The 9559-nt window shown below is 37.1% G+C and overlaps 1 protein-coding gene across 1 annotated transcript in view; it reads left to right on the top strand.

Moving 5' to 3' along the window:
• LOC111333738 (endoribonuclease LACTB2) overlaps positions 1 to 9559 on the top strand; it is a 149127-nt gene that overhangs the window by 87415 nt on the left and 52153 nt on the right. The gene's annotated exons all lie outside the window — the stretch shown is intronic.

Raw genomic sequence — 9559 nt, 5'->3', positions numbered from 1 at the left:
TATCCAACACTCGATCTTGTAATAATTGTCAAGTAGCCGATTAGATATCTCGTCTAATGTCAGAACTAGACAAATATTATTGTCACATGAATAAAAGGTTATTTTTGGCAGTTTTGGCTACAACGGAGTCACAGATACTTCTCTAGTAAAAACAAAGAACATTATGACGAGACTCGTCGATTCATTCAGTAATTCCATGGGGCATGTAGATGTTTGTTTGTATCGCGCAAAGAATCCTTTTTTTGACGAGGATCTCGCCTCGGTTCTTAAAAACTTAGTGAAGGTCAATACGCAGCCTTCTTAAGCTCACACTTGGTCAGTAATGCACATGAAGGTGGTAATATAGTGCACGTGGATATCAGTTTTTATTTACCATCGAGTGTAAATTATATCTCGAACTCCTTCAAAGAGAAATTTCAAACTAGGTGAGATAGACCGTTATTAGAGAATTAAGATGTCTGATGGGTGCGTATCGGAATGGGACTCTGTTCCATCTGGTGTCCCGCAAGGTACCAAACTAGGTCCCTGGCTTTTCTTGACTATGATAGACGATTTAGCGATCACCAACGCCTCCCTATGGAAATTTGTCGACGAGACGACGGCCTCAAAGAAAGATCACCCCAGTGGAGCTCAAAATACCACGAACTAAGTAATAGAGTGGTCGAAGAAAAACAGACTAATACTAAACATAGACAAATGGAAAGAGCTGCGAATTGGTTTCTCTTCAATTCCAAGGGATTTTGATCCAGTTTCAATAGATGGTAAACACATGAAATTGGTTAAACAAGCCAAACTCTTGGGTGTTACCATCTCCGAAGATTTGAAATGGAACGCTCACATAACTGAGATTACCAAGAAAGCAGCAAAGAGAACCTATTTCCTTGTTCAGCTAAAAAGAGCTCACGTTCCACCAAAAGACCTTTGCCTCTTTTATACGGCATGTGTAAGATCCATAATCGATTATGCAGCACAAGTTTTTCATTACTCTCTCCCTGAATACCTCCACCAAGAACTAGAACGTATTCAGGAAAGATATCTATGAGAGTCATTTGTCGTGGTATGCAACACGAACAGGCCTTAGTTATTATGAATCTTCCATGGTGAAAGACCACCATGAAAATATGTGTACAGCAATATTTTGCGATGTAATGAACGATCCTCAGCATAAATTAAGTAAACTTTTACCACCCCGCTATGTAAGCTCTCATAGGTCAAGGCACGAGCGTACCTTTGCTTTGCCACTTTGCAAGACAAATAGAGTTAAAAACAGTTTTTTTATTGCTTCGGCCAGAATAGTCAACAGCCACAAATAATGCACAGTTTCCACCTTACGATGAACTATGTAATTTTAATACTAAGATGTCTACATGTACATAGTAATTTCTATTTTATATCTGTGAATACGCAATTCAGTTCATACTGCAAAGTATTTACCAATAAAGTATCTATCTATCTAAAAAGCGAACGGATATCATCTTGCTTAGTATGAAGATATTGATTGCAAATGTGAATCAAAGACAATTTTGAAACATAATTTAAGAGCACTGAATGCGGAGATCTGTTGCATCGAGAACTCAACTTGCCCGAAAAAAACTTTAACTTTGGATATAGAAATATAACAATTTCTTATTACAGGGAATATTTCCTTTAAAACGTATGAAGGTCAGTCTTGGAAATGTCCGTAGATGTAAACAATATATTTGGATGCATGGAAAGTAAAACCGTCATGTTGATAAATCTGGTTGTGATGACGGCGGACATTGACATCTTTACGTGTGAAAATATACATGATGCCCTTACTGCGTGCGATGAAGATGTCATGATTTAAAAGCCGAAAAAAAATGCTGGTATTTCACCGACAACTACATTAACGCTATTAATACTAGAGATCGTGAATGTTGCGAAATCAAAACTGTTGTCGCAATTCATAGACATAAAACAGAAACGTAAGCAGTTTGTAATGTTTTTACCCTTTTTTTAACCTCAGGTTTTGTTTCATACTTCGCTTCATTTTCGAGAAATATTGGCTGGTTTTGATGTTGAAAAGAACTAGAGTTAAATATAACACGTCATCTAGCTCTGTCACGCGCTCATCACGCGCTTCTGCCGCATACTGATCACGCACGGTTAAAGCTTTAACTCCCAAGAGAACTGATTGCACAGGGACTCTTTCCTTTAAAACATATTAAGTTCAGTCTTAAAAGAAGTCCGTAGATGTAAGCAAAATCTTTGCATGGAAAGTAAAACCGTCATGTTGATAAATCTGGTTGTGGTGACCACATTGACATCTTTACTTATGAAGATATAAATGGTACCCTTACTGCGTACGATGAAGATCTCTTGGTTTCGAAACAGAAACAAATGCTGGTATGCACAGACAACAACATTACCGTTATTATCATTATAGATCATGAATGTCGCGAAATCAAAACTATTGCCGCGATCTTTAGACATTCAGCAGAAACGTAGGAAAATTATATTTTTTTCCCCTCTCTTTAATTTAAGGTTTTGTTTCACACTTCGCTTCATTTTCGAAAAATTTTGGCGGGTTTTATGCTGACAAGAGCTAAACTAACTAAAGCGCGTAATCTAACTATGTCACGTGCTCATCACGCGCTTCTGCCGCATTCTGACTACGTTCCGTTAAAGCCTTAACTCCCAAGATCTGATTGTTGATTCTCCCCTATTACTGCAACATGTTTCCTTTTAAATTAGTTACGCTTTCTTTTCGTGATCGAAATTGCTGTTCTACCTTAAGAAAGTCATTGTGCTTTTTTTGTTTTTGGTTTTTTATTTTTATCTTTATTACTTGTTTACACTTTTATGCATGACGATTGATTCATTGTGCGATTTAAATTCAGGTATTTCCCTTTCAGCGGAAAACACTCGCAATCCGTAACATTCTTTTTCTCCTCAGAGCAGGACGTACACTGAATCGAAAGGATGAATTCATACCGCGAGTTACATTTTGCCAATACAATTTCTCTTGGAGTAATTAACTCGATATACGACTCGTTCGCTGCTCTCTCGTGAGATGTCGAGATGATAACGAGACAGTAATTCCATATCTACAAGGCACCATGTATTATTTTGTTTACTATGTATGAATGGCGACTTTATCAAGGAATGAAAATTTGCAATTCATTGATCAACCTGACAAAGTGGCGCGAAAGGCGAGCTACGCGTCAGCAGCTGATTGGCGATATCGATCAATGCAGCTTACATGAAAGATATTTTTCCATCATCTTTCCATGAAAATGCATTACGTTTTTTCCAAATTTTCAATTTTCGCTTTCACCGTTACAACGTTATAAATGTTCTAAAAATGATAAAGGTGAACTTTTTTCTCATCAATAACTCCCGCCGATGCCGCACCAAATATGTTTGCAGCCAAGAGTGAAAAGTCTCCGGTGAAATTCAGTGGCGCTATAGCTCTTATGCCAATGCAATCAGGTTTAGAATGATAAAATCTGTTCTCTCCGATTATGAGAATGATTTTGATTTGCATAATTAAAAATTTGGTTATGTTCGTTCGTAATCGAGTCCCGTGAAAGATTAAACAGACATCAATATTATTTGTGTTCCTTCTCTGATCTCTCACATGGAAAGAGAATTTGCTGTGACATCAAAATACTTCCCTTATGAGGTAACCTTCTAGGTTCTCAACGATCACAACTTTTTCGTTGGTGGAATCAGTTGCATTGATTTCTACTCTGTGAGAACAATCTACACATGTTCATCATCGGAGGGAAACGTAAAGGAAAAAACATCCTATCCACAATATAGTAGCATTTTTGTGTATTTTTTTGCACGATTTTCCGATTTTTAGTTAGAGCATGCCCTATAATACTTCACTGTCTTTCCTTACCCAAAGAGTGCCGCAATTAAACTCCAATAAAACTCTTTTGCTACGGATACTTGACTTCGCGTTGTAACTAAAGGAAAAGAGATTTAAAAAATCGTTACCGCTGAAGTTATTCGTGTTTTTTTTTTTTTTTATCTGTGTATGTGTGTAGAAACCCTCCATGTATCTTACAGGAGCTTTTATGAATAAATTGTCACTGAACCACTTGTAAGCTGGGACCGTGAAAAAGAATTTTACGTCCCTCTCTCTTTGATCCACCTTTTTTTTCTTGTGTTAAGATGCAGTAAGGGAGGTCATATATCATGGTTCATGTAAGACAAGCGGTGCACATGACACTGGAATCAGTAATGTTGCATTTCATTCATCCTCGTGGGCGAAAAAGTCAGCTACTTCAAGGTCCATTAATATATTCTTAATGTCAGCATTGAGAAACAAATTCTGTTGTTTTAAATGATATGAGAGATGGGCAATCTTTTTAAAAATTATTTTTTCATCTGTCACGATGGAGCTTGAAATATGTTTTCTTTCGTTACATAATTTTTATACGTGACACTTTCAACATTGATGATTGCAAATTTGAATCAAAGACAATTTTGAAACACATTATCGAAGAATTGAGTGCAGAGATCTGTCGCATCGAAAACTCAGCTCGCCCGAAAACCACTTCAACTTTGGACATAGAAATTCAACAGTTTTTCATTACAGGGACTACTTCCTCTAAAACGTGTTGAGTTCAGTCTTAGAAACATCCGTAGATGTAAACAAAGTCTTTGCATGGAAAGTAAAACCATTATGTTGATAAATCTGGTTGTGGTGACGACATTGACATCTTTACAGGTGAAAGTACAATTGGTACCCTTACTGCATGCGATGAAGATGTCATGGTTTCCAAACAGAAAAAAATGCTGGCATTTCATCGACAACTACATTACCACTATTTAACAATTGTTCCACGAGCGCACGTTGGATATGAGATGATAGATAGCCTACGAGGCGCGTAGCGCCGAGTTGGCTATAATCATCTCATATCCAACAAGCGCGAGTGGAATAATTGTTTTATTAAAAACTTCCCCAAGATATTACACAAATCTTACCAAATCTTAAATTTTTTAGCTCCCTTTTAATTTTAACCCGACGCGTACGCTTACCATATTTGTAGAGTATGGTATATTGGCTCATATACCATAATAGCTAAGCCAATAAAAAGTCTTGAATTGCATTATCCAATGATCGAGTTTTTAATAATACTATAGATCGTGAATGTTGCGAAATCAAGTGTTACCGCTATCTTTAGATATACATCAGATACGTGGGCATTTTGGATATTTTTCTCTTTTCAAGCTAAGGCTTTGTTTCACACTTCGCTTCACTTTCTAGAAATATTGGCTGGTTTTGATGTTGACAAGAGCTAAAATTAAATAAGTGCGCAATCTAGTTCTCTCACGTGCTCATCACGCGCTTCTGCCGCACACTGATCACGTACAGTTAAAGCTTTAACTCCCAAGATCTGATTGTTAATTCTTCCCTATTGCTGCTACATGTTTCCTTTCAAATTAGATACGCCAATTTGGTTTTAGATCAAGATAAGTTTTACCTGATAAGTTTGAGTATTCTCATTACCTGTTTGCTGGATAAGGTATGGATATTGCAGGGAGAATTTACATGTTAATCATTTCTGGGAGTTAAAGGTTTAAGGAAATTAAAACGTGCGCAGACTTTGTTTTCGTGATCGAAATTCCTGTTTTACCCAAAGAAAGTTATTGTGGTTTTTTTGCTGTTTTCCATTTTTTATCTTTATGATTTGTTTACATTTTTCTGCATGACGATTGATTCATTGTGCGATGTAAATTCAGCTATTTCCCTTTCAGCGGAAAACACTTAAAATCCGTGAAATTCTTTTTCTCCTCAGAGCAGGACGTACACTGAGTCGAAAAGGATGAATTCATACCGTGAGTTATATTTCACCAATACAATTTCTCTTGGAGTAACTAACTCGATATATCACTCGTTCGCTGCACTCTCTCGTGAGATATCGAGATGATAACAAGTGAGCAATTCCATATCCACAAGCCCCCATGTATTATTTTGTTTACTATGTAAGCACGATAGGCCTTTACTGATAAGAAAGGCGGCTTTATCAAGGAATGAAAATTTGCAATTTTTTGATCAACCTGACAAAGTGGCGCGAAAGACGAATGACGTGTCAGCAGCCATCAGTGCAGTTTACATGAAAGATATTTTTCTATCGTCTTTCCATGAAAATGCGCTACGTTTTTTTGTAATTTTCATTTTTCTCTTTCCTCGTTACAACCTTATAAATGTTCTAAAAATAATAAAGGTGAACGTTTTTCTTGTCAATAACTCCCGCGAACTCGACACTAAATAAGTTTGCAGTCAAAAGTGAAAAGTCTCCAGTGAAATTTAATGACGCTATAGATCTCATCCCATTACAGTCAGTTTTGGAATGATAAAATCTGTTCTCCGAACACGAGAATGATGCTGATTTGCAAAACTAAAAATATGGGTTTGTTCGATTCCTACCCAGTTAGCCCAATGGATAGTGCACTGGACTGTTGTGCGGGAGGTCCAGGGTTCGAGTCCCTGCCGGACCAACACTCAAGGTCTTAAAATAATTGAGAAAAATTTGCTACCTTTCTATAACATCAAGAAATGGTTAGATACTCTAGTCGTCTCGGATAGGGACGAATCAATGGAAGTCCCGTCTCCTGCAGGGTTGGGGTAGGAGACGTTAGTTTCCCACACACGAGATTACTGTGTGATGGATGTCATCCCCTGGGGTGGATTGGGTGGGAAGGTGGTTTAGCTCGAATGGTTCGCATGTTTTCTTCTTGTCCTTCCCAACTGCAAATTAATGCAGTGAAAATGGAATGAATTAAATTGAATTAAAATAGGATTAAAGGGACGCCCATCCATCCGATGGTTTCATTCGGTGATTGCCTCCCGCCTGGAAAGAGAATTTGATGCTACATCAAAATACTTCCCATAAGAGATAACTTCCTCGGCTCTAAACGATCACAATTTTCTTTTGACTGAATCAGTTGCATTGATATCTACTCTGTGAGAACGATCTACACATGTTCGTCTCCGGAGGGAGACGTAAAGCTGAACAATATCCTATCAACAGTAAAGTTGATAAGACTCGAATTCTCGAGAGGAAAGACCATGTTTTTCTCTCTCCCACGTTCGTCACGAGTAATTAAGATCGATTTTTTTCTCATTCGTTCGTCTTATGATCCAAATCATTTATATTTGTATATCTAGTCGATAACCTCTTATCTCATTTACTGACTCATTAAGTTCTCACCTTAACTCCTGTGATATGGGGATTTGTCCCACAAGTGTATAACAGAACAGTGTACTTGCTCACACCAGAAGTAACGGGGAAGCTGAATATCGAACTCGAAACAGAAAATCTGGTATCATTTGTTTATTTCGTGGTACATGATTCTTTTTTATGATTACACTGTTTCACTATTTTTACGCCAAGTTAGAACTGGGTGACGTAACATTTTTCAGCTTTTCATTTTCATTAATCCTGAGTATGGTACAATAACATAAACCTCCCACTTAATATTATTATATTTTTTTTTTGCAGCCGTCTGGTTATTATTGTATTTTCTTTTTTTTGTTTTTGTTTTTTTCTTCTTTGAGGTGGTCGTTAGACTTCCGCTTAGTTAGGCTGATGTGGCTACGAATCAAATAAACTCAGCGTCAGTAATACACATAAAGGTGGTACTACATAGTCGTACGTGAGGATATGAGTTTTTATTTGCCATGGAGTGTAGATCATATCTCTAACTCCTTCAAAGAGAAATTTTAAACTAGGTGAGATGAATAAGTATTAAAAAGCGAACGGATATCATCTTGTTTATTATGTAGACGTTGATTGCAAATTTGAATCAAAGGCAATTTTGAAGCACATTTTAAGAGCACTGAATGTAAAGATATCCTGCGCCGAAAACTCAGCTCGCCCGAAATCCTCTTTAACTTTGAACATAAGAATATAACAATTTCTCATTACAAGGACTATTTCCTCTAAAACACATTACGTTCAGCCTTAGAAACATTCGTTGATGTAAACAAAATCTTTGCATGGAAAGTAAAACCGTCATGTATGTTGATAAATCTGGTTGTGGTGAGACATTGACATCTTGACATGTGAATATATAAATAATACCCTTTACTGCGTGCGATGAAGATGTCATGGTTTCAGAACAGAAAAAAATGTTGGTATTTCACCGACAACTACATTAACGTTATTATTACCGTTGATCGTTAATGTTGCAAAATCAATGCTGTTTCCTCCATTTATTGATATAGAGAAGAGACAAAGGCATTTCGTAATTTTTTCACGTTTTTTAGCCTCAGGTTTTGTTTCAAACTTCGCTTCATTTTCGAGAAATATTGGCTGGTTTTGATCTTGCAAGGAACTATAATTAAATGTAACACGTCATCCAGCTCTGTCACGCGCTGATCACGCGCTTCTGCCACATACTGATCACGTAGAGCCTGAGTTAAAGCTTTAACTCCCAAGAGAACTGAATTCAGAGATCTACTGGATCGAAAGCTCAGGTCGCCCGAAAACCACTTTGACTTTGGACATAAAAATTCAACAATTTCTCATTACAAGGACTATTTCCTCTAAAACACATTAAGTTCAGCCTTAGAATCATTCTTTGATGTAAACAAAATCTTTGCATAGAAAGTAAAACCGTCCTGTTGATAAATCTGGTTGTGGTGACGACATTGACATCTTTACATGTGAAGATATAAATGGTACCCTAACTGCGTGCGAGGAAGATGTCATGGTTTCAAAATAGAAAAAAATGCTGGTATTTCACTGACAACCACATTAACGTTATCATAACTATAGATAGTGAATGCTGAAAAATCAAAACTGTTGCCGCGATTTTCAGATATAGAGTAGAGACGTAGGCATTTCGTAATTTTTTCACGTTTTTAACCGCAGGCTTTGTTTAATTTTCGAGAAATATTGGCTGGTTTTCATTTTGCAAGGAACTATAATTGAATGTAACACGTCATCCAGCTCTGTCACGCGCTGATCACGCACTTCTGCCGCATACTGATCACGTACAAGATCTACTGCATCGAAAACTCAGGTCGTCCGAAAACCACTAACTTTGGACATAAAAAATTCAACAGTTTCTTATTGCAGGGACTATTTTCTTTAAAAAAATATCAAGTTGAGTCTTAAAAGCGTCCGCAGATGTAAACAAATCTTTGCATGGAAAAGAAAACGGTCATATTGATAAATCTGGTTGTGGTGACAACATTGACATCTTTACATGTGAAGATATAAATGATAACATGACTGCGTGCGATGAAGATGTCATGGTTTCGAAACAGATAAAAATGCTGTTATGTCACCGGCAACTACATTACCGTTGTTATCGTTATAGATGGTGAATGTCGCGAAATCAAAACTGCTGCCGCAATCTTTAGAAATACAGGAGAACCGTAGGCATTTTGTTTTTTTTTTTTTCTCTCTTTAACCTAAGGCTTTGTTTTACACTTCGCTTCATTTTCGAGGAAATTTTGGCTGGTTTGATGTTGACAAGAGCTAAAATTATATAAAGCACGTAATCTAGCTCTGTCACGTGCTCATCATGCGCTTCTGCTGGGCTTATACTATTTTGCGAAACGAAACGAAAC

Source organism: Stylophora pistillata, chromosome 2 (genome assembly GCF_964205215.1).
Source record: "Stylophora pistillata chromosome 2, jaStyPist1.2, whole genome shotgun sequence".
Taxonomy (NCBI): Eukaryota; Metazoa; Cnidaria; class Anthozoa; order Scleractinia; family Pocilloporidae; genus Stylophora; species Stylophora pistillata.
This window is presented reverse-complemented; position numbering and strand designations above follow the sequence as displayed.